The 25,910-nt window shown below is 51.7% G+C and overlaps 1 protein-coding gene across 1 annotated transcript in view; it reads left to right on the top strand.

Moving 5' to 3' along the window:
- Positions 1-25,910, top strand: part of LOC123764807 (Golgi resident protein GCP60) — a 171,223-nt gene that overhangs the window by 8,128 nt on the left and 137,185 nt on the right. The window lies entirely within an intron of this gene.

Raw genomic sequence — 25,910 nt, 5'->3', positions numbered from 1 at the left:
GGTGTTGAAACATAACGCTCTGTCGGTGAAATTCAAACCTTATTGTTTGAAGAACATAAGGGTCATAATATTGGCAAAAATTTATCTGTACCTGGTGCACTGAGAGCGAAGTCGCACGGTGTACCATGGACTACTTCGATGATTATTACTCGCTTCCGAAGTACTGAGTATGTAATACAGTGTGTTACTGTGTAAATAGTGTGTGAAACTGTACATATTGTAATTTTAGGGAATTTTTAACAGGTAATATTGCGACAATAAACATTTATTGTGGACACATTACTGACACATGCATCACAGTTCCATGGAACATTATGAACGTTCTACTGTATACTATTATAGTCTTGTGGGTTGGCTGTGTGTTGTCGTCGTTGATCCTTCTCTACGGACAACCCAACCCACAACTTGGTAGAGTGCTTATACCTCGCTAGGAGATCACCCTTGGCGCTTCTGGCTCTTGGAGAGGGGCTCAACGTCACACGTTTAGGGAATGCGGCTCCAACACTTAGCCTCGTTTGCAGGCGATGAGTCACAATAACGTGGCTGAAGTATGATGACCAGACCACACATCGACTTGATGTGTCCTGTCAAGGTCCAGTCTTGATGTGGTCACATCAAGTCGATGTGACCACACATCGACTTGATGACCAGACAATCGACTTGAGAATGGTCCAGGACGGACCGAAACGTCGTCGTCTCTTCAATTTCTAGTGTGTGGTCTGGTCATCACTTAGCCTCGTTGTCACGTGCACACACCCACTCGAGCCGCTGTGACTCCCCACTCTCTCCTTATGAGATATGATCTCCTCAATCCCTTATGACTTACTAGTATTACCTTCTACCCTGTCCACAGCAGTGGTTCTTGGTTCTTTCTCTCCTTCTTTACTACCTCCTGGGAAGCCTCACTAGGACAAGGGCAAACACCAGCAAATTGGGATACATTTACTGGACAAAGCACATACACGATACATACACACATATAATAATAATGAATCCTATACTCTATAATATTACAATCAGGTTGCACTCCAACACCATCAGAACTCTATCATCAGCTTATCAAGTGGTATCCTATCTCCTGGTTCACCACCTGATACTATCAACCTCCTCAAGTTGATCAAGTCTACATACACTGTTGCACCATCAGCAAGAGAATATATATATATGTATCTATAAATGTGTACAAAGAAAATCAGCATATGAATGCAATAACACGTATCAGTATAAATGTTCATTGATACACAACAATGATCAATCGATCACTCTATCAGTCCTAGAACGCCTACGTCTGTAGGTAATCCAGCCTACGTCTGTAACTCTAAACTTCAGTATAAAACACTCCTTGACATAAGAATGCAAACAGTCACTCACCTCTCACTGCGTCTTGCACGCTAATGACAACCAAACACTATCAACTCCCTACAAGTAATCCACCAGAACTCCCTTCCACCTCTGGAAGTTCACTACCCTAATATCTTTAGGTTCTTCCGGGCTTCACTACCAGGATCCTCTGCAGCTCCTCCAGGCTGCTATCATGAAGTTTCCTTGTGCAACTACGGTGCTTCACCCTTCTGCTAGGTTCCTCCACAGCTCTCTTGGCTGCTACACCATGAAGTTTCCTCGAGCAACTATGGTACTTCTCCACCTCTACAGAAGCACGTGACACTCCTCTTCACTGCTTCTCCTCACAGCTCGAGGTCCTCTGCTTCACTACCTTGGAGTCTCATCAATTACTTCATCTATGCTGGCTTCGAAGTTCTCAGCAACTTCTTCCCCAAAGACAAACCTGCAACCCATCGACACTCCAATAAAAATGTTCCCCATTAACACATAAACAAAAATAACCACACAATATGCTTGCCTCAAACCTCTATCTGTCCTCTACATACAGTGAGAGTGGACTCCCCCGTTTTGGGCGGGTCCATACTCCACCTCACCTGGCGGCGGTCCTCACTCGCTGGGAGGGTCTTCCTCCGTCAGGAGCCGGGCTCCCTCAGTCGTCTGTCAGAGCTCAGAGGGGACGGACGTCGCTCCGTGTTCCTCCCTCTCCACTCTCTTATTTCAGGCTTTCTGCCTTATTAAAACATGTCTAACTTATAAATAAACATCGCTACTGTCGCTGGGCACACGACCAACTACAAGCAATCACTATGAACTGGCGTATATCGTGCTTACCACAGATCGTCTGGTCGAGGGCGCTCCTTCCTCTGACGAGGCTTGGTCAGGGCGCTTCCACGGCCCACAATAATGCCTCTGGGCGATTTAATAAACACTTCGTCGACCAGGACTTGAGACCACAACGTTCTCAGCTCAATTCCACAGCTGGCACGTCTGCACACTTCTCTTCTCTTAGAGATATATCACTAGGGGTTCCCTTCTGACGGGAGCTCAAACGGAGCGCGGCTTTCCCCTGCGATGTCTGGCACTCAAGTGAGGTCAAGGTCCTCCGGAAGCGAGCCTCACGCCTCCAGCAAAATGTCCACATCTCCTAGCCAGTCATTTATCTGTTTTCTTCTTCATTGCCCATAATCTCAAACTGCTCATTGAATCCACCATACCATTTTTCATATGGGTTATCACCTCAATATTTGCTAGACCTTCTAGTTAGGTCAGGCTTGCTGAATAACTCTCAAGGAGGGAGACTCGTTTCTCCTGCAGGCTGAGATCATAACAATACATATTATAAAGAACACAAATATGCATCATATACGATAAAAAAAAACAAATAAAACCGCATTGGAAACACATAAATCAAATAATTGAAAATATATTTGTGGCAACACCCGGTGCTTGAATGGCCCGCGCGACCGTTTCTTGGCGAGTCACGCATGGGCGACCAGGCCCTGATGATGTCACAAAGCACCTTGTCTATTTTCCCCATAGCCAAAGTAAGTGGAATTTGGTATTTATTTTTACATAGACATGTTCAGGGAAGGGATTTTATCATTTTACTAAGAAAAAAGAATTTTTTGGGAACACTTTATTTCACGGGCACTGGCGGACTTTCACAATAAACTAGACACAGCACGGTGGTTAAAGCACTGTGCTAATGTAATGTGGTGAGTAAGATTGACCTTATAAATGAATACCTCAGTAGGAATATATTGTTTAAGCAAAATTATTTCCATGTGATACAGTGAGAAAACCTTTGCAAATTGGCTTGAAAGTTTATAAACTGACATTTATGGTAAAATCAATGTTCATTTTGCCGATGGTTTATATAGCCCCTTGGGTTGCAGATATTAGAACTAAAGATATTAGAACCCATCATTGGGTGCTAGTTGTTTCAAACAAATAAATGTAGCTGCACTAAATTTTAACACACATGCACTAATGCCAAGGTGTCCTTCCTGAAGTTACAATTTTGGTTGCTACCCTAAGAATTTTTGCACTGAGCCATTTCTGTGGGGGTAACCCCTACAGCTCCCTGGAGATTATCGGGCTAATGTACAGGCATACCTCAATTTAAGAGTTTAATTGGTTCCTGGAGACGCCTCGTATTCCGAAAACTCGCATTCCGAAGCTAATTTCCCCATAAGAAATACTGTAAAGGGAAATGAATTAATCCGTTCCTGACTACCCCAAAAACCCCACATCAAACTAAATTTTTATACCTAATTCATCTAAATAAACCTACAAAACTATGTTCCAGTTATTACTTACCTTGCTGTTGAGTGCTGTAGGCGTATGGAAGATGGTGAGGAGGGGGGAGGAGAAGAGGAGTTACTGTTTGGAAGGGGAGTTCCCTTCCATTATCACATCAGGCAGTGAGGACCTTTCTGGTGTGCTCTCCCTGGGACGTTTTATCTGAGTGCCACTAGGTCCTGGTTGAGGCTCACTGTTCGATTTCCTCACCACAAATCTGTCCATGGAAGCTTGCTTTTCCCTTCTTCGCAAGCTCTCTCTGTAGTAAGGCATCACATTGTCATTGAAAAGATTAAGACAACGGCCTACTACAGCTTTCTCTGGGTGAGTCTTTTCAACAATTGTTTGAATCACTTCCCACATCTGACACACCTTCTTAATTACTGCAGAAGGGACATTCGCTGCTGCTGCTGCCACCTCCTCCTCCACTGCAGAATCATCTGCTGCTGCGTTGGCTTGCTGTTCCTGTTGAAGGGCTAGGAGTTCTTCGGTGGTCAGTTCTTTGTTGTGTTCTTCCACCAACTCCTCCACATCATCACCATCCAATTCCAAGCCCATTTGCTGGCCTAGACTAACAATTTCCTCAACAATAGGCACATCATTTATAGGCTCAAACCCCTCAAAGTCTAGTTTTCTCACACATTCAGGCCACAATTTTCTCCAGCCAGAGATCAGGGTTCTTTGAGTCACTTCTTGCCAGGCTTTGTCAGCGAGTTTTAAAGCACTACAAATGTTAAAATGCTGTTTCCAGAACTCTTTGAGGGTGAGGTTTGTGGCTTCAGTCACTTCAAAACATTTCCGAAAAAGTGCCCTTTCATAAAGTTTCTTAAAATTCGCTATGATTTTCTGGTCCATAGGCTGAATTAGAGAAGTGGTGTTAGGAGGAAGGCATTTAACTGTGAGGAATTTATTGTATCTGGGCAACAAATCATCTTCCAAGCCTGGAGGATGAGCAGGAGCATTGTCGAGGAGAAGCACGGCTTTGAGTGGCAAATGTTTCTCCTGCAGATATTTTTCTATGGCAGGGCACAGCACTTCATTCACCCACTCCGAAAAAATAAGCCTAGTCACCCATGCTTTTTTATTAGACTTCCACATCACACACAAATGGGTTTTCTGCACTTTATACTGTTTGAAAACCCTTGGATTTTCAGAATGATACACTAGCAAGGGTTTAATTTTCAAATCGCCACTCGCATTTGAACACAGCACAAGCATAAACCTATCTTTCATAGGCTTGTGTCCAGGCAAGGATTTTTCCTCCTTGGTAATGTATGTCCTCTTAGGCATTCTTTTCCAAAACAGTCCTGTTTCGTCACAATTAAACACTTGTTGCGGTAGGTATCCCTCAGCTTCTGCAAACTCTTTAAATTTGTCAATAAATCGTCCAGCGGCTGGTTTGTCTGAGCTGGCTGCCTCCCCATGCCTTGTAACACTATGGATACCACTTCTCCTTCTAAATTTTTCAAACCAGCCCCTGCTTGCCTTAAACTCTTTCGTATCTGCATCACTCGTTGCAGGGGTATTCTTTAGAAGGTCTTCGTGCAACACCCTGGCTTTCTCACAAATAATGGCCTCCGAAACACTATCACCCCTTAACTCCTTGTCGTGTATCCAAATTAATAACAACTTTTCCACTTCTTCAAGTATTTGTGGTCTTTGTTTCGTTATTGTTCTTACTCCTTTTGCCACTTTAGCACCCATAATCTCATTTTTCTTCTTAAGTATAGTGCATATTGTTGATGTGGCTTTGTTGTACTGCCTACAAAGTTCAACAACACGTGTACCGTTCTCATGCTTCCGAATGATCTCTTGTTTCTCCTCTATTGTCATCCTCACATGGGCTTTCTGGCCTTTATCCTTACCACTGGCTTTCTTGGGACCCATGGTGAGATATATAATAACAAATTGTATAGACAAATCACCAAAAATCCAACAAAACACTGAAAATCCGCGAGAAGAATTGATGTGGGGGTAGTCACTGAGCGCGAGACAATGGTAAACTGAGGGGTGGCGGGGCAGAGGGCCGACGATCGCCGAACCACCACGCGCTAGGTCGGCCTGTACGCGTATGAACGAACTCGCGTCCCGAGGTAACCCTCGCCTTCCGAGACATATTTTTTGAGGAAATCCTGCTCGTCTTCCGAAAAACTCGCATACAGGGGCACTCACATTCCGAGGTACCACTGTATGTACTTTATATTAGACCGGGACATTAGCTATGGAGTTCACACCTACCAAGGACCAGTGCCAGAACCAGGCCCCTTCAGAGAGGCTTCAGGGAGCAATGGCCCTGGAAAAACCTCCTTGTGGTTGGGAGTTTTCCTTATTTGCTATCGACCAGGGTTAGGCATCCAGAAAGGTAGATATAACAAAACAAACCCCACATGGTAAGAAACTAAAACAAAAAAACAGAGAGGTAGAAACTCCCTACAATCACAAGAAAAGAAGCAAACATCACATTTTACTGCCGCGTGGCTCGTCCATGCAGCCCTCCCCTCCCTGAGAAGGGGAGGGGGTGCTCTGGACCTCACCATTCCGGCTACGTAGCACTAGTTCGTAAGCTAATGTCAACCGGGACAGACTATTTTCGCCTTGTGTGGTCTTGTCTGCTGTCTTGGTGTGGTGTGTGATGGCCAGGAGTACCTCATCAGTGACAGGGCTGCATGAGCTTAGGGGCTTCCTTCCCTAAACACCACGTGAGTACTGCCCCTGCGTGTCAGGGTTATCTCCCCTGGGGCGTTCGGGAACCTCTCCCGTAGGGGTTCTTGCTGCTGGGCATTTACCTTGCCCTTGGGGCAAGCTGGGGCTTGGGGCCCTTGTTTGACCTTGGATAGGGAGTGGTGTTGTGCTGGTTAGGACGTCAAGGTGTTGCGCGTCCTGCCACCTAAGCAGTGACCGGTTCATGTTACCTCTGGAGACGGTGTACTTTTGCGGGGTTTTTCTTTTGTTTTGTTTTTGTTTGCCTGGTGGGAGTTCTGCCTAGTGGGACTATATTTTCCCTGATACTGTTTTGGTGGCCCTCTGCTAGGCCCCTGTGCATGTACAGGTCACAGGGGTTTCAAGTGTTATCATCTACTCCTTGTTTGTTTGGGTTTTCTGGGGGGAGCCCCTTCGGCTCCCCGGAGCTATCCAGGCTGAATGGATATGTACTGTATAACGTTCTGGCATCAGTCAAAAGTGCATTGAGTTCTTGCCTACTGGGGACCACGAGCCAGAATCTGGCCCCCCTCAGACAGGCACGAGGAGCAATGGCCTATAGAAATCCCCGTGTGGTTGGGAGCATTCTATGTCTGCCATCGACCGAGACAGGCACCCAGAAAGGTAGGCACCCCAAAACAAACCCCTATTCTGGTGAAAATATTGCTACCGAAAGCCGAACGAGTGAACAGAACTCCCCAAACAAAATTAGCTAACTAGCATGACGTCATCACGTCGCCGCACCTCCGTCTGCGCATGCTCCACCTTGGCTCGGCTAGGAAGGGCTCCCCCTTCCCCCTCCCTGTGAGGGGGAAGGGGGAGCCCCAGACCTTCCACGCCGGCAGTCTAACTGGCAGTTCTTGGCTGATGTGTGTCTGGTGTAGTCATGTACCTCTGGCTCCAGAATTCTTTGTCTCAGTCCTGTGTTTAGTGGTGTGAGCTGTCTCTAAGGGTGGAGTAATAGCCAGGAGTAATATTCTGAGGTACTCGGGCTGCATGCGCCTAGGGCTACCTTCCCTAGCCCTTAAACTGCGCAACGCGCCTGCAGGCTCACGTCTGGTTTGCGCAACGCGCCTCCGGGTATTTGTATTTTTCACGTTCCATTCAAAACTCCCGCGGCTACATGGGGGTTCACATCAGCTTCCTCAGGGCTCTTGTAAACAGACGCCATCTTTAAAAAAAATCGTGGTCCACATTCCCGGGTGTGGGAGCCTCAGTAGTGTATGAGCAACCAAGGCTGGCGCTTGCAGCATGAGCGCACAGCACTGCTGTTCAGCATGTGACCACAGCATCGCCTAATAATGTCAATATATATATATAACTTGTATTATTTAGCTATGATAGTGTTATATTAGAGCCTGTGTGTGATAATGATTGGGTACAATGTTCAAATATCAGTGATTCAATGCTGTTCACGATGTTCACAGCGCTAGCCACAGCACCACAGCATTATTTCGTTCATCTAGGAATCTTCAAATGATTTTTTAGGTTCCTTTTCAAAATAAACGTGTGGTCAATTATTCATTTACAGGAATTAGTGACCAGGATTGTGATAATAGCAGGAATGTGGTTATAATTAGCGTTGTGCGTAGTATTGTGGAAGGAGGAATTTTGATGAGGGAGGGAGGGCGAGAATTGAGGTAGCCTCATTGTGTGTGTGGCTGCCACTCTTGTTTTGCTCACCATACTAGCTTAGTGGTTCGCTATGGGCAACACATATGTACATGGGTATATATAGTGTGTGTATATAGTGTAAGAACAGTAACAGGAGAATGTTGAGAGGAGCTATTTTGGTGAGGGAGGTGACGTAATCGTAGCGTCATCTGCTGTGTAATTTTTCATGCAGTGTATGGTGGCCACTGTACTGTTTGGACACAATACCGGCTTACTTGCATAGTTCTGGTAAATAAAACATGTAGATAGGTATATAGAACATGTGTAATAAGAACTATAACAATATGGTGGGAGGAGCAATGTTGGCGAGTAAGATGTTGGAGTGAGGGAGACAGGCTGGGTGTGGCTGCTCTCACTCGAGGTGTTCTGAATGTGTTCATGGCCAATACGAGGCAGCTGCTATTGGCCCATACGAGGCAGCTGTTATTGGCCCATACGAGGCAGCTGCTATTGGCCCATACGAGGCAGCTGCTGTTGGCCCATACGAGGCAGCTGCTATTGGCCCATACGCGGCAGCTGCTATTGGCCCATATGCGGCAGCTGCTATTGGCCCATACGCGGCAGCTGCTATTGGCCCATACGCGGCAGCTGCTATTGGCCCATACAGGGCAGCTGCTATTGGCCCATACAGGGCAGCTGCTATTGGCCCATACAGGGCAGCTGCTATTGGCCCATACGAGGCAGCTGCTATTGGCCCATACGCGGCAGCTGCTATTGACCCATACGCGGCAGCTGCTGTTGGCCCGTACGAGGCAGCTGCTATTGGCCCATACGAGGCAGCTGCTATTGGCCCATACGAAGCAGCTGCTACGCGGTGTTCTGAATGTGTTGATGGTGAATGTATATAGTGTGTGACAGTGTATAGTGTGTAAATAGATTGTATATATACACAAATTAGCATGATACATAGTAAATATGTGCTGCATATGTGTACACAAGTTTCATGCACGTAACACAGTGTCTACGGACAGTACGGATGTTGTACTGCGATATTATAGTGTATGTGTTCATTATACATTGGATTGGCACATAAAAACAATGAAAATGTATTTGGAAAGGTGCGCAAAAAATGAAAGAAAATATATTCGCGGCAACTCGCGCGCCCCGCCCCGAGCGCCCCACCGCCCCCGAGAGCTCACGGCACGGGCGCACGGGGAATGATGACGTCACGCCCCAACTTCCGGACCCCATAGCAGCCAAAGTAAGTACAATTTCGACTTTTTTTTTACATACCCATATACTAAGGGAAGGGTTTTTGACACTTTAAAAAGAAAAAAGAATTTTTTCCAGAGAATTTATTTCCTGCGCACTGCGGGGGTGTCACATTTGGAGGCAACGCAGTTAAGGGGCTAGGTGCCCAGTAAGTACTGCCCTTGGGGCTTGGGGCCACCTTCCACAAGGTCTGCCTTGGGGTCTGCCTCCGTGGTGCCTTTTACTGCTCGGTACTTGGCTGCCCTTGGGGTCTTCTGGGGTTTTCTTGCTCTGGTGTGTCCCTGGGTAGTGGGTAGTTGTCGTCACTGGTAGGGGCGCAGGGTACTGCACACGTAGTCTTCTAACATTATAGCGGCCGGCTCTGTTCTGCCCGGGTACATTGTCCTCTTGCCGGGTTTATCTTTTGTTTTGTTTTTCTGCCTCGTGGGAGAGTCTCCCTTTCTTCCCTTCACTGGTCGGGTTCTGTGTGTTCTTTTGTTTTAGTGGCATCTCCCACAAGGCCCCCATGAGTGGACATGTCCCGGGGGTTCAGCTTTCAGAGGTTTGTTTGGTAGACTTGGGCGCCGGTTCGCAGTGCCCTGCCTGGGCTTTCCTTAGTGTGACATCAAGGCTAAGGGCCCTGGGAAACCCCGCGGGGGCTCTGTAGTCCGATGGATGTGACCCCTGAGTTTTCCCTCACGTCTTGCGAGGTTGAAGGTTGCTCTGTCCCCTTGTCTCGGCGTGACACTCACCGGTTCTGCCTCCGCCATGCTGCCTGTTGGGTCGGGGATTCCTTGACCCGGAGTCGTGCGACGTTTGTCGTCTGTTCGTACTCCAGTTCACCCAGGCCTCTGATACTGTTATGTGGGTGCAGTCAGCAGCCACATTGCATGCTCGGTTTAGGTTACTGCTACACGCTTGGGTCATTGCAGCCCCGGATGCCCCGAGACTGCCCCGTTTTGGTTGTTGGAGTCCCTTGAGGGTGAGAGTCGCTTTGACTCTGGTTCTGTCTGCTCCTCCTAGTTCATTTCCCTTGCTTCTGGCTTCGAACCGTCGGCCGGTTTTGGAGTTGGGGCAGTGTCTAGTTGGGTTGAGATTTGGGCGGTCTCGGGGGGGTTTTCCTCTTTCGGGGTGGTGGCGGAGGCCTTCGAGCCTGTTCCTCTAGCCGTGCTGTAAGGGTCTGACCAGTGGGCTCCCTGTCTTAGTGTTTTACGGCTGCCTCGGCTTTTTCTTGTGAGACCGGGGCTTTGGGGAGTCGGCTCGGTCCTGGGTCCTGCCTTGAGGTTCCCGAGGTTGGGGAGGGGTTGCCTGCGGACCTTAGCCCCGTTTGGCCCCGTTTCAGGTTTGTTGTACCCACGGAGCGGGGTACAACAACACGGGTTCCATGTCCTTTCGGGTTCGTCGGTTCCGTCATTCCTGGGGGTGCTTTCACCCCTTTTCCTCACTTTTTCAGGGTTATGTCGCGTTACTGTTCCCTTCGTTTCGGGTTCTCTACATGTCCCTTGTTCTGGGGTATCTTTGGGCCTGTAGGTGCCTTCGTGTCTTTGTGCTTGCTTCTCAAGTTTCTCGGGGGTTCGCGACACTCCTCGATGCTTCCGATATTATGGGAACGTCTGTTGACTTCTGGTGAGGCTTCCCTCTAGTCCTTTCTTGGACTTGTTAGTCTTCTTCCGTACTACTTGTTTTCTTTCAATTCTAGTTTTGCCTTGTTTTGTATTCCCTTCATCTCTCCTTCCTGTCTCGACGTGCCTCCTGTTCATTACATACTCCTTGCTGGTGTATGTACAACATGTGTGCATCCGACTGGTGTATGAACCGTATCATCTGGAGGGCGGGTGGTGCGGTTCGTACCTCGGGTGCGGGGATCGGGGTGATCGTTTTGTGTTTGGGAGGTGTGCACGTGTTGGTGTTCCGCATCCGGTCTTGGGGGTTTTCTACACCTTCTCGCCTGTCTTCTCTGTCCAGTCATTGCCCCCAGATGCTGGGGGTGTTCTGGATTTTATATGAGAATTCACCTTGATTCTTTTCTCTGCTACGGGTGTGCCGTGGCTTGATGTGGCGCCACCTCTGCCTCTGTACTGCACCTCATCTTCTGCTGGGCTCGCTTCTTTGGAGATACTCTGCTTACGTTGCTCTTGGTTTATTGTTCGGCTCCACTGTGTCGTGACACGGTCGTGTTTTCGCTCTGCAGGTGAGATTGTGCAGTCTGGCGACACTGTCGGCTGGGCGCTGGTTCTCGATTTTGGAAGAGTGTGGGTGTTGTGGGTTTTGCTTGGCCACTTTGCGTAATCTTGCTGTGGCCTTCCTTGGTTAGTGTATCTTGTTCTTAGTTACACTGTGGGATGCAGCCTCGGTATTCGGTGCCTTTTGGTTAATCTTTTGGTGCCTGAATCTTTTCTCGGTATTCCTTGTACTCTCTTCTCCCTGCCAGTTTTTGTCCTCTCCTAGTGGTCCTCCCCTAGTTGTGCTTGCGGGGATTGAGCTCTGGCTCTTGGGTCCCGCCTCTTAGCGGTCGTTCACCTGGTGTCCCGGTTCCTGAGCCTATTGGGCTTTTTCATCTTTCCATTTGGCGCTGTGTCTGGTGTCTGCCTCCGCCACATCGCTGGCTCAGGCTTTCCATCTGTTGCTTACTCTGGCACTGGCTGGGTTCTGTTTTGTCCCTGTGGCTCATTTGGGTACTCGGTTTCCACCTGTGACCTCTTCTTTGCGTACCGCACGTGTTATCCTGTTTCTCTTATCTACCCTGTCGGTTCCTCTGAGATTTTTGGGTAGTGTTCTTGTCTCCCCGTCCTCTTCTGTCTACATGTCGTGAGTTGCATTCCCGCAGCCTGTCCTCACCACTCTGGCCTCTTAGCTCTGGGGCTCGCCTCGTGGCGTGCCTATGCACTTTTATCTACGGGGTACGGGCTCCATGCTGGGGCCGCATACTCCAGGTATGGTCTTTTGTATGTGGTATCTGAGGTCCTTGCACTGTCTGCGGGTGGGTGTTGCTTCCGTTCCCCCACTCCTGCCCCTATGATTTCTTTTTGTTGGGGCTGGTGGGGCTAGAATTATGGTCCTCACTACTGCTTTTGTGTTCCTTTCTTTCCTTTTGTTTTCGTGCGGTGCACATCCTAAGTTGTTCTCCTCATATATACCTCGGTGACACATACATCCTTCTTCCCTGCTGGAGCTGTTTGATCTGCTCCTGTGGGTTGCAGGGTTGCTGTTTTTCGCTTTGCATTTCAGTTCATGCCCCTTGTTGGTCTCTTCCTGTTGCCTGGCAGCTGTTCCTTTTGGTTCTTTGCCGGCCTTGGTTGGGGCGCTTCTTTGTTCGGTGTCCGATCCTGGGGTCTTTCCGCGGCTCTGTCTCTTTGCGATTCGGTCCAGCCCTGTACCCGGCTGGTTCGTTCCTCTCCTCGGGTCTTTGGCTCGGGTATAAACATCAGGGGTCCGCGGTTGTTCAACGTCCTCCCAGCGAGCATAAGAAATATTGCCGGAACAACCGTGGACATCTTCAAGAGAAAACTGGACGGTTTTCTAAGAGAAGTTCCGGATCAGCCGGGCTCTGGTGGGTACGTGGCCCTGCGGGCCGCTCCAAGCAACAGCCTGGTGGACCAAACTCTCACAAGTCGAGCCTGGCCTCGGGCCGGGCTTGGGGAGTAGAAGAACTCCCAGAACCCCATCAACCAGGTATCAACCAGGTATCAACCAGGGTTTTTTTGTCTTGAGTTCTCATCTCTTGTGTGGGCGCTGGTGGCTTCGTTGTTGGTCTCCCACCTGCGTGCTTCATCTCGGCAGCAGTGTTCATTCCTGGCGGTCTTTCCGGTTTTTCCTATCACTGCGTAGGTGTACTACGGTCTCTGATAGGGTTGTCTTGTCCTTCCTTTCTGGGTTGTTCCGAGACTGCCCTTGGGTGCCGCATGCTTTCGCCTCGTTTTGGGCAGTGCTGGCGGGACCGCTCCGACTTGTGTTCGATGTTGCTGTTCCTTCTGCTCCATTCTGTTAGCTGTCTGGTTTGTTTTTTTGCTTCCGGCCTGCTTATGCACTTCTGGTGCCATCCTGGTCGTTTGCCCAGGGGGTTTCTCTTCTTCTCCTCGGTTGTCGTGGCCCCTTCGGTTCTGGTATGTTTTTCTGTTGGTTTGGTCTTGGTGGTCGGTTGTTCGTTTGCTGCAGTTCCTTTTTTTTTTCAGGTGATGTTTGGGTCTGCTGTTTTCCAGAGGGGTCCTTGGTCGGGGTTTGCTGCTTGGTCGGTCGGGCCAGGGGTGCTTCGTGTATTGTTTGGTTGCGGCTCTTCGCTGTTTTCTGCGCGACGTGGTCTCTGGGTCTGGGGTTAGGGTCTCCCAGGTCATCGGCAGGGTCTTTGGGTTTGGCCTGTGGTTTTGTTTTTGGGTTGGGCACTTAGTGTCCGCTTCCCGGTTCCGTCCCTCTTTTTCCTTAGCTTTGGTGAGGTAGCTCCAGGGAGCCGAAGGGGCTCCCCCCAGAAAACCAGCGTTGAATGTAATGAAACACCATTTTCTGTGCGAGTACTGGAGGCTCCCCGGCATCCCTCCCTCTCTCCGGTGTTTTTTGCATATTTTGACATCCAGCCTAAGAACTGCCAGTTGGATCGCCGGCGTGAAGGGTCTGGGGCTCCCTCTTCCCCCTCCCGGGGAGGGGTGGAGTTGCGCAGACTGCGGCACGGTGACGTGATGACGTCATGCTAGTTAGCTAATTTTATTTGGGGAGTTCTGCTCACTCGTTCAGCTTTCGGTAGCAATATTTTTACCAGAATAGGGGTTTGTTTTGGGGTGCCTACATTTCTGGGTGCCTGTCCTGGTCGATGGCAGATATGGAATGCTCCCAACCACACGGGGGTTTCTATAGGCCATTGCTCCTTGTGCCTCTCTGAGGGGGCCAGGTTCTGGCTCGTAATCCTGGTAGGCAAGAACTCGATGCACTTTGACTGATGCTAGAAAGTTATACATATCCATTCAGCCTGGATAGCTCTGGGGAGCCTCTGGGACTCACCCTGAAAATGCCGTTTCATTACATTCAACGCTGGTTTTTTAACCGGTTAGCGACACCTTGCTCGGGCTTCCCGTAGTTGTTTCCCTACGCGCCCTGGAAACCCCTGTTGGGGCTCGGTGGATGCATGGATGCGTCTCCCGAGTTCCAACCTGCCTTGTGCGGGTTTGAAGGTTGCTGTGTGTCCTTGTCTCAGGGTGACAGTCACCTGTTTTCCTCCGTCATGCTGCCTGTTGGGTCAATGACACCTTTGACCCGGAGTCTTGCCAGCCGTGTTCTCTGCTTGTGCTCCAGTTTTGTGCTCTGATAATGATGCTGTTAGGGTACAGACAGCATCCACGTTGCATGTTAGGTTTAGGTTACTGCAGTGAGCTAGGTTGGTTTCCCGCCTGGATGCCCTGAGGCTGCCCCGCTTTGGTTTTCGGGACCCGGACCTGGGGGGCGTTAGTCGCTTCGACTTTGGCTCCTTCCGCGCTCCCTGGTTCTTCCCCTGTGGTTCATTCTGCACCTCCCCCCTCCCCTGTGTCCGGCTCCCAAACTTCTGAGGGTTTCAGATTCGGCATAGGGTTTAGTTAGTTATGAGGCTTGGGTGGCTTCTGGGGCTGCCCCATTTGGGTCGGAGACAGATGCATTTGAGCCGGTTCCTCATGCTGAGGCTTCTGGGTCCCACCAGCAGGCCCCCTTTCTTGTCTGCCTTTCCCCTGGACTCTGCCTTTTCTTCAGGGGTAGTGTGTTTGGAGGACGGCTCTGCCCTGGGTCCCGATGTGGGGGATTTTGGGGCTGGGGAGGAGTCGACCTGGGGTCCTTGGGCCCCCTTTGACCCCGCTTGGGTGCTTTTGTCTTCCTCGCAGGGCTTATTGTTGCAGGGGAAGGGGTTTTCTTACCCCCCTTCCCTGTATGAGTATGATTTGGGTTCGGCTCCTCTCTGGGTTTGGTTCCGGGCTCCTTTGGGTACCTCGGCTCCGTCTTTCCAGAGGTTTTGTACTTCCCGTATCTCCGCAGAGGAGGCTCGGGAGGCTCTTGCTGCATACCTCTTGCAAGACCCGGTTTATGCTTCTGTGATGGATCCGTCCTCTTTTGAGTTTGGTTCTTCTACCCGCTTTGGGTGCGTTTGGAGGTTCTGGAGTCTTCCGGGCTGGCAGACTGCCCATTTTTTTCATTGGGGGCATGGCATGGGTTCTATCGGACCCGCACGCTTGATTGGTGAGAAACTTCTACAGTTCTGCAGGTTTACCTGAGGGGCGAGTTTGAGCACCTTAACCCTTAAACCGCGCAAATCATATATACATGCTTTCCATGGCAAAACCGAAAGCACGCATGTCATATATATATGATTTTGTGTCTAGCGCTATAATTTAAACTCCTCGCCTGGGATAGGGGCAGCTATAGTGCAGCCACGACCGATAGTTGCCAGATGCCACCTAGAAAAAAATCCAGGCCAACATTCTTGAATGTGAGAGCATCAGTATTGAGCAAGCCACCAAGGCTGGTGCATGCAGCACGAGCTCACAGCATCGCTGTTCAGCTTTTGACCACAGCATCGCCTACAAATGCCATAATATATATGATCATACTATTAGTTAGCGATGATAGTATTATAGAAGACCCTGACTGTGATAAAACTGACCAAGATTCTGATAATAGCAGGATTGGGGTGATATTTAGCACCGTGCTCCATGGAGAGAGGAGTAAGGCTGTGGGAGGGAGGGTGGTGGTGTCGTCTTCTGACTGTGTGTGGCCACCTTTTATTGACTGCACTCATCATACCAGCTTAGTGGTTCGCTATGGTGAACACAAATGTAAATACTAATATATAACGTGTGTATAGTGTGTGATAACAGCAATAGGAGGTCGGGAGCCGCCATTTTGGTGAGGGAGGTGCAACGTCTGCACAACTTATCATGTTGTTTACTGGTGGCCACTATGGCCTATGGGCTTATTTGTACAGGTATGGGGAATAAAACAGGTAGATACTTATATATAATGTGTGTATATAGCGTAATAACACCACAAACAATATTGTTGGAGGAGAAATATTAGTGCGTCTGGCCTTGAGGGCGGCTGCCACCAGCTGACTGTGTGAGTAGCTACGTCTTTGTGCCTTTACTCACCATACAAGCTTAGATGTACAGTTATGGTGAACAAAACATGTAAATACTTATATGTGACATCTGTGTATAGTGAATAAATGCACAAACAGTATTGTGGGAGGAGAATGAGGGCGAGTGAGGTGTTGTTGAGGGAGAGAGTGGCAACGAGTGGCTGGCTGGTGTGTGGCGGTCACTCCTCGTTGCTTTTTGACTCGCAATACCAACTTAGTAGTTCGTTATGGTTATGGGGGGGGGGGTCGTACCAGAGTTCAGGGTTCCACTGGTCGAGGTAGTGCCAGTTTTTGTGTAGACGTTGCCTTCAGTGCCGGCGTCGACTGGTCGGCGCGGTGATTGCCCTGTTTGACATTTGGTTTCTTGTAAAGAGCGTTGGCTCTGTCGCGGTTTGCCCCATTGACGGGTCAATGGGGGGTGGATTGCTCTGTTTGCCCACGCTTGGTCCCACGATTTGTGGGCCTTTTCGGTCGTGTCATCCGGCCTGCGGTGGCATTGGGCGGCTCGCCCTCCTTTCGGGGGTTCAAGGCTGACAGGGCAGGTTGCTTTTCCTGCGCTTCGTCAAATCATCTTGGAGTGGGTGCGCTTGGGTGTGGTCGAAACGACCCCGTCTGGTTGATACCTGGTTGATGGGGTTCTGGGAGTTCTACTCCCCAAGCCCGGCCCGAGGCCAGGCTTGACTACTTAAAAGTATACGGTCTAAAATATGTTTATGACAGTTTATTTTCCGTAAGATGGGAGCGAACTTTGCCCTGATTTTTATAAGATTTTCTTAACAAACTTCTAAGATCTCGGAAATTATTTTCCTCATAAGAAATCCTTGGCTTCAAATGAGTGATTTTGAAAAACAAACAAAAATTGTCCGTAGAGTTTACCTGGAAACCCTGTGACATATGGATGACTTTTGACCTGGAAACCCTGTGACATATAGATGACTGGCCAAAAAAATGCCTTGCCATCCATTTTCCGGGCCCCCCCCCCAAAAAAAAAATCACTCGTACGGTGTCCATTTTCCGGGCCCCCCCCCAAAAAAAAATCACTCATACGGTGCTTGATTTGAGTATGATTGATTTTTTTTGGGGGGGGGGGGGGGGCACAGGAAATGGACACCGTATGAGTGATTTTTTTTGGCCCCGGAAAATGAACACCGTATGAGTGATTTTTTGGGGGCCCCGAAAAGTGGATGGCATATTAGTGATTTTCTGTGGGGAGCCCCTACGGCTCCCTGGAGCTTATCGGGCTAATGTATGTTATGTTAGACCGGGACATTAGCTATGGAGTTCAGACCTACCAGGGACCAGCGCCAGAACCTGGCCCCTTCAGAGAGGTTTCAGGGAGGAATGGCCCTGGAAAACCCCATATGGTTGGGGGTTTTCCTTATCTGCCATTGACCGGGGTTAGGCACCCAGAAAGGTAGGCGTAACAAAACAAACCCCACATGGTAAAAAACTACTACAAAAAACCGAACAGAGAGATAGAAAACTCCCTACAATCCCAAGGAAAACAATCAATCAATTTACTGCCGCGCCGGTCGTCCGCGCAGCCCTCCCCTCCCCGGGAGCGGGAGGGGGGGGGGGGGCCCGGACCTCACCACGCCGGCTGCCGTCAGTTCGCAAGCTAGTGTCAACCGGGATAGACGCTTCTCTGGCCTCAAATTCCTTGGCGGTGTTTGCCTCGTGTGGCATTCTCTGCTGCTGTTGTGGTGTGCGGTGGCCAGGAATACTTCATCAGTGCCGGGGCTGCATGCGCCTGGAGCTTCCTTCCCTAGGCGCCCTGTGAGTACTGCCCTTGCGTGTCAGGGTTATCTTCTCTGGGGCGTTCGGGAACTGCTCCCGTAGAGGTTTTTGCTGCTCGGCATTTGCCTCGCCCTTGGGGCCAGCTGGGGCTTGGGGCCCTTGTTTGGCCTTGGGTAGGGAGTGGTGTTGTGCTGGTTAGGGCGTCAAGGTGTTGCGCGGCCTGCCACCTAAGCGGCGACCGGTTCCTGTTGCTCTGGGGACGGTGTACTTTTGCGGGGTTTTTCTTTTGTTTTGTTTTTGGTTGCCTGGTGGAGGTGCTGCCTCGTGGGCCCATAGTTCCCCTGGTATTGTTTTGGTGGCCCTCTGCTAGGCCCCCGTGCTTGTACACGTCCCAGGGGTTTTCAGTATTATCATTTACCCGTGTTTTGTTTGGGTTTCTTAACCGGTTAGCAACACCTTGCCCGGGCTTCCCGTAGTTGCTACCCTACAGGCCCTGGAAACCCCTGTCGGGGCTCGGGGACCCATGGATAAGTCTCCCGAGTTCCAGCCTGCCTTGTGCGGGTTTGAAGGTTGCAGTGTGCCCTTGTCTCAGGGTGACAGTCACCTGTTTTGCCTCCGTCATGCTGCCTGTTGGGTCAATGACACCTTTGACCCGGAGTCTTGCAAGTCCTGTTCTCTGCTTGTGCTCAGGTTTTACTCTGAGGATGTTCCTATTAGAGTACAGGCAGGATCAGCGTTGCATGTTAGATTTAGGTTATTGCAACGCGCTAGGTCGGTTTCCCGCCTGGATGCCCCGAGGCTGCCCCGTTTTGGCTTTAGGGACCCTGACCTGGGGGCGTTGGTTGCTATGGCTTTGACTCCTACGCCCTCTGGTCCTTCCCCTGTGGTTCTTCCTGCACCTCCCCCCCTGTGTCCGGCTCTGAAACGTATGCGGTTTTCGGCCTTGGCACAGGATTTAGTTGGTGGAGAGACTCGGGCTGCTTCGGGGGCTGCCCCATCCGGGTCGGGGATGGAGGCATTTGAGCCGGTTCCTCCTGCCGAGGCTTCTGGGTCCCACCAGCAGGCCCCCTTCTTGTCTGCCTTTCCCTTGGACTCTACCTTTTCTTCAGGGGTAGAGGGTTTGGAGGACGGCTCTGCCCCGGGTCCCGACGTAGGGGATCCTGGGGCTGGGGAGGAGTCGGCCTGGGGGCCTTGGGCCCCCTGTGACCCCGCTTGGGTGCTTTTGCCTTCCCCACGGGGTTTATTGTTGCAGGGGGAGGGGTTTTCTTACCCTCCCTCCCTGTATGAGTATGATTTGGGTTCGGCTCCTCCCCGGGTTCGGTTCCGGGCGCCTTTGGGTACCTCGGCTCCGTCTTTACAGGGGTTTGCTACTTCCCGTCTCTCCGCGAAGGTGGCTCGGGAAGCTCTTGCTGCGTACCTCTTGCGAGACCCGGGTTATGCCTCCCCAATGGATCCGTCCTCGTTTGAGTTCGGTTCTTCTTCCCGTTTTTGGGTGCGTTTGGAGGTTCCGGGGTCTTCCTGGCTAGCAGCCTGCCCTTTCTATTCGTTGGGGGCGTGGCATGGGTTCTGTCGGACCCGCACGCTTGATTGGCGGGAGACTGCTACTTTTATGCAGGTTTACCTGGGGGGCGAGTTTGAGCACCTTAATGCGTGCTTATTCACTCCTGTGCTTTCTCGGGATGTTGGCTTTTTCCAGCTTCACGTGCAGGTTCCTCAGCTTTCGGCTTCCTTGGTTGCGGAGGAGTTGCGCTCCCGTGGGCATTTGGCTTCGGTCTTGCGGTTCTTTTCCCTTCTCGAGCTCTCTTCTGCTTGGCTCGAGGAGGATGTGGGAGCGTTGAGTGAAGGGCCTTCGTCCGGGGCACTTTCTTCGGCAGCTAGGGCATCGGCTGCACTGTTGAAGCTCTTTGCGCCCATCCTGAAGGAAGCGGTGTCTCTGTTTTTTGCTTCTCGCCTCGCGTGCCGTCAGGCTGTGCTCGCCCTCTCTTTGGAATCCGCTTGGGCCCTGGCTCGTAGGTTTTCGTCTCCTTTTTGTCCGTTGCTGTTTGCAGAGTCTGCAGTGTCCCAGTTTCTGCATGCGGCTTCGGCTAGTTGTCGTCCTATGGCGGACTTGTTGATTCTCCGGAGCGGTCGTTCTCGGCAGTTTCGGAGGGGTCGTGCCAGGGTTTCGGGTTCCGCTGGTCGAGGTGGGCCATTGATGCCAGTTTCTGAGCTTTTGTTCCCTTCGGGGCCAGCGTCGTCTGGTCGGCGCAGTGATCGCCCTGTTCAACGGTTGGGTTCTCGTAAGGGGCGTCGGCCCTTTCGCGGTTGACGGGGCGATGGGGGGGAGGCTCGCTCTGTTTGCTCACGCTTGGTCCCACGATTTGTGGGCCTTTTCGGTCGTGTCATCCGGCCTGCGGTGGCGTTGGGCGACTCGTCCTCCTTTGGGGGGTTCGGGGCTAACAGGGCAGGTCTCTTCTCCTGCGCTTCGTCAAGTCATCTTGGAGTGGGTGCGCTTGGGCGTGGTCGAAACGACTACGTCCCTCAGGTGGGTTTCCCGCCTGTTTCCAGTGCCGAAACGGGACTGTGCGGATCTGAGGTTCATTCTGGACTTGTCCCGTCTGAACCCCTGGATTCCTTGCCCCTCCTTTCGGATGACTACTCTGTCTCAGGTCCGGCTTCTGTTGGAGCCGGGTGCCTGGATGGTGTCCCTGGACCTCAAGGACGCGTATTGGCACGTTCCTATTAATCCGGGGTTCAGGGACTGGTTAGGCTTCGTGGTAGGGCGTCACGCTTACCGTTTTCGATGCCTACCTTTTGGCCTGAATCTGGCACCTCGCGTTTTCACGCGTCTGACCCGGGTTGTGGTGACCCGTCTGCGTCTTCTAGGGATTCAGGTTTTTGCCTACCTCGACGACTGGCTGGTGTGGACTCCCAGTCGGTCTGCTTGTCTGCTTGCCAGGGATATGGTTCTTTCCCAGCTCGCCAGGTTCGGGTTCCTGGTGAACTGGAGGAAGTCCCATCTGGTTCCGTCCCAGGTTCGGACCTGGCTGGGTCTTGTTTGGGATTCTCGGACCGCTTCCTTGTCTCTCCCTCCGGTGGCGTTGCGGCGGCTGCGGGACCGCCGTTTGCTGTTTCTGAGGGGGTCCCGGGTCACTCGGCGGTTGCTCGAGCGGTTGTGCGGGAGTCTGAACTTCGCCATGCTAGTCTACCCGCCGGGTCGGGTTTAGCTTCGGCGTCTGTTTTGGTTCCTTCGGGGACATCCTTTCCGCCTCTCTCGCGATCGTTGGGTTCGCCCTCCGGGGGTCTTATGTCGGTTGCTGCGTCACCGACTTCCTCTTCGGGTTTTTCGGGGTTCGGTGCCTTGGCGCCTTCCCGAGCCCTCGCTCGATGTGTTCACGGACGCGTCGTCTCTCGGCTGGGGCTTTGTGACCAGTGCTCACCAGGCAGGCCAGGGACGGTGGGGTCCGTCCTTCCATCGGGCTCACAGCACGGTTCGGGAGTTCGCGGCTGTCTGGTTCGCGCTTCGGAGGATTCGGGTCGCTCGGGGATCGACCATTCGCCTCCATTCGGACTGTTCTCCGGTGGTTCATTGCCTGAACCGCGGGGGTTCTCTTCGGTCCTTGGCTCTTTGGGGTTGGTCCCTTCGAGGGGTTCGTCAGCTGGATTCTCGGGGTTTGGCTCTCCGTGCGGTTCACGTCCGGGGAGTGTCCAACGTTCTGGCGGACGGTCTGTCTCGCTTCCTTCCCCTGTCCACGGAATGGACGTCGACAACGACTCGTTTCGTTGGATCTGCCAGACGTACGGTCTCCCAGATGTGGACCTCTTCGCGTCGGCGTGGTCCCGGCGTCTCCCTATATATGTGACGCCCTTCCCCGACTGCGAGGCGTTCGCGGTGGATGCCTTTCGGCAGGACTGGTCGAGGTGGGGTTACCTGTACCTCTTTCCTCCGGTCCAGCTGTTGCTTCGGGTTCTGGTTTGGTTACAGACGTTCCCGGGGAGAGTAGTCCTCGTGGCCCCTTGGTGGCCGGCCCAGCCTTGGTTTCCGGTGCTTTTGGCTCGGTGCCCGAACCCGGGACGTTTCCCGCGGCTCCGCCTCTTTCAGCAGGTCGGCCCGATCCGGTACGGGGCTGGTTCGACCTTCTCCTCTGCTCTTCGGGTGTATCACCATTTCTATGGTGATCAGGTGGCTTCTTTGATGGTGTCCCACCTGAGAGCTTCGTCTAGGCGACAGTATGAAGTTTCCTGGCGTTCCTTTCGCCATTTTCTGGCTCTTCGTAGGTTGTCTTTTCTTTCGGATCGGGTTGTTTTGTCCTTTCTTACTTGGCTTTTTCAGGACCGTCATTTGATGCCTAATACTGTCGCCTCGTATTGTGCGGCGCTGGCGGAGCCGCTCAAGCTAGCTTTCGGGGTGGAAGTCACATCCGCCCCGTTTCGTAAGCTTTCCCGTGCTATGTTTCACCTCCGGCCTGCTCATGCGCCGCCTGAGCCGTCCTGGTCCTTGGACAGGGTGCTCTCTTATCTTTCCTCTTCTCGGTTTGTGGTGGCCCCTTCGGTTCCTGATTGTTTTTCCAAGGCTTTGTTTTTGTTGGCATTGGCCTCTGGGGGCCGGGTAGGGGAGCTTCATGCTCTCCTCCGGCGCAGGGGTTTCTGCTCTTTTGGTCCTGGGGGAAGGTTTGTCCGTTTGCAGCCTTCTCCATCCTTTCTGGCGAAGAACGAGACGGCTGCTTTCCGGAGGGGTCCGTGGGTCATTGATGCTTGGTTGGTTCGGCCGGGGGTGCATCATGTGTTGTGTCCTGTTGCTGCACTTCGCCGTTACCTGCGCGCTTCAGCCGGAGTGGCTGGGGATGCGCTTTGGGTTGATCCGGTTTCCCTCGTTCCCTGTTCCAGGGCTCGGGTCTCCCAGGTTGTCCGCAGGGTTATTAAATCTAGCCAGCCTGCGGTCTATCCTCGCGCCCATGACGTTAGGAAGTTTGCGGCTTTGGCTGCCGTGTTTGGTAATATGTCTTGGGCACATATTCGGGCGCGTGGATTTTGGAAGTCGAACAGGGTCCTGGCCGCCCGTTACGTATTTGGTGAACGTCTCTGCTCCTCGTCATTCTTGTGTTGCTTTGGGTCGCAGGTTGCAGCCAGTTGTCTCGACTTCGAGTTGAGGAGTTTGTGGCCGCCGCCTCCCGGGTAAGTCCCCTTTTTTCCTTCTCTTTGGGTATGTAGCTCCAGGAAGCCGTAGGGGCTCCCCACAGAAAACCAGCGTTGAATGTAATGAAACGCCATTTTCTGGGTGAGCCCCGGAGGCTCCCTGGATACCCTCCCTCCCATCCGGTCGGCGGGGTTTTTCGCGTTGGTTGAAGCCTAGTTTCCGAACTGACGGCAGCCGGCGTGGTGAGGTCCGGGGCCCCCCCCTCCCCCTCCCGGGGAGGGGAGGGCTGCGCGGACGACCGGCGCGGCAGTAAATTGATTGTTTGATTGTTTTCCTTGGGATTGTAGGGAGTTTTCTACCTCTCTGTTCGGTTTTTTGTTGTAGTTTTTTACCATGTGGGGTTTGTTTTGTTACGCCTACCTTTCTGGGTGCCTAACCCCGGTCGATGGCAGATAAGGAAAACCCCCAACCATATGGGGTTTTCCAGGGCCATTGCTCCCTGAAACCTCTCTGAAGGGGCCAGGTTCTGGCGCTGGTCCCTGGTAGGTCTGAACTCCATAGCTAATGTCCCGGTCTAACATAACATACATTAGCCCGATAAGCTCCAGGGAGCCTCCGGGGCTCACCCAGAAAATGGCGTTTCATTACATTCAACGCTGGTTTTTTGTTTTTTTGGCCAGTCATCGATATGTCACAGGGTTTCCAGGTCAAAAGTCATCCATATGTCACATGTCAAAAGTCATCCATATGTCACAGGGTTTCCAGGTAAACTCTATGGACAATTTTTGTTTGTTTTCAAAATCGCGCATTCTTCAAAGGCCATTTTTGGATAAAGCAATCATAAAAGTTTATTAAGAGTTCTTATGAAGAAAATAATTTCATGGAAGTTTGTTAAGAGTTTGTTTGTTGTTTGTCCCTGAGGTAGGTTTCCCTCCTGTTTCCAGTGCCGAAACGGGACTGTGCGGATCTGAGGTTCATTCTGGAATTGTCCCGTCTGAACCCCTGGATTCCTTGCCCCTCCTGTCGGATGACTACTGTCTCAGGTCCAGCTTCTGTTGGAACCGGGTGTCTGGATGGTGTCCCTGGACCTCAAGGACGCTTATTGGCATGTTCCTATTCATCTGGGGTTCAGGGACTGGTTGGGTATCGCGGTGGGGAGTCAGGCTTACCGCTTTCGTTGCCTCCTTTTTGGCTTAAATCTGGCACCTCGCGTCTTCACGCATCTTACCCGGGTTGTGGTGACCCGTCAGCTTCTGCTAGGGATTTGGGTTTTGGCCTACCTCGACAACTGGCTGGTGTGGGCTCCCAGTTAGTCTGCTTGTTTGCTTGCCAGGTATATGGTTCGTTCCCAGCTCGCCAGGTTCGGGTTCCTGGTGAACTGGAGGAAGTCCCATCTGGTTCCGTCCCAGGTTTGGATTTGGCAAACCCAGGTCGGGTCTGGCTTCGATGTCTGTTGTGGTTCCTTTGGGGACGCCCCTTCCACCTCTCTCACGATTGTTGGGTTTGTCCTCCGGGGGCCTTGTTGCGTCGCTGGCTTCCTCTTTGGGGTTTTCGGGGTTCAGTGCCTTGGCGCCTTCCCGAGCATTCGCTCGATATGTTCACGGACGTGCCATCTCTCGTTTGGGGCTTTGTGCCCAGTGTTCACCAGGCCGGCCAGGGACGGTGGGGTCAGTCCTGAACCGCGGGGGGTTCTCTTTGGTCCTTGCCTCTTTAGGGTTGGTCCCTTTGAGTGGTTCGTCTGCTGGATTCTCGGGGTTTGCCTCTGTGTGTGGTTCATATCCGGGGAGAGTCCAATGGCAGACAGCCTGTCTCACTTCATTCCCCTGTCACAGAATGGACAGTCGACGACGACTCATTTCGTTGGATCTGACAGACGTACGGAATCCCAGACGTGGACCTCTTTGCGTTGGCGTGGTCTCGGTGTCTCCCAGTCTGTGATGCCCTTCCCCGACTGCAAGGCGTTTGCGGTGGATACCTTTCGGCAGGACTGGTCGAGGTGGGGTTACCTGTACCTCTTTCCCCTGGTCCAGCTGTTGCTTTGGGTTCTGGCTCGGTTGGAGAGCTTCCCAGGGAGAGTAGTCCTTGTGGCCCCTTGGTGGCCAGCCCAGCCTTAGTTTCTGGTGCTGTTTGCTCGGTGTCCGAACTCGGGATGTTTTCCGTGGCTCCACCCTTTTCAGCAGGTCGGACCGGTCCGGTACGGGGCTAGTTCGACCTTCTCCTCTGCTCTTCGCGTCTGGTCTTTTTGACACAGGTGTATCGCCATTTCTATGGTGATCAGGTGGCTTCGTTGATGGTGTCCCACCTGAGAGCTTCGTCTGGGCGACATTATGAAGTTTCCTGGCATTCTTTTCATCATTTTCTTGCTCTTCGTAAGTTGTCTTCTCTTTCAGATCAGATTGTCTTGTCCTTTCTTGGCTTTTTCAGGACCGTCATTTGATGCCTAATACTGTCACCTCGTATCGTGCGGCGCTGGCGGAGCCGCTTCAGCTTGCATTCGGGGTAAACGTCACATCCTCCTCGTTCCGTAAGCTTTCTCGTGCTATGTTTCACCTCCGGCCTGCTCATGAACCGCCCGAGTCTTCCTGGCCCTTGGACAGGGTGCACTCTTATCTTTCCTCTCCTCAATTTGTGGTAGCCCCTTCGGTCCAGGATTGTTTTCCACGGCCCTGTTTTTGTTGGCATTGTCCTCTGGGGGTCGAGTAGGGGAGCTTCATGCTCTCCTCCGGCGCAGGGGTTTCTGCTCTTTTTGGTCCTTGGGGT

Source organism: Procambarus clarkii, chromosome 48 (genome assembly GCF_040958095.1).
Source record: "Procambarus clarkii isolate CNS0578487 chromosome 48, FALCON_Pclarkii_2.0, whole genome shotgun sequence".
Classification (NCBI taxonomy): domain Eukaryota; kingdom Metazoa; phylum Arthropoda; class Malacostraca; order Decapoda; family Cambaridae; genus Procambarus; species Procambarus clarkii.
The sequence above is the reverse complement of the archived record's forward strand: the minus strand, read 5'-3'. Positions and strand labels throughout refer to the sequence as shown.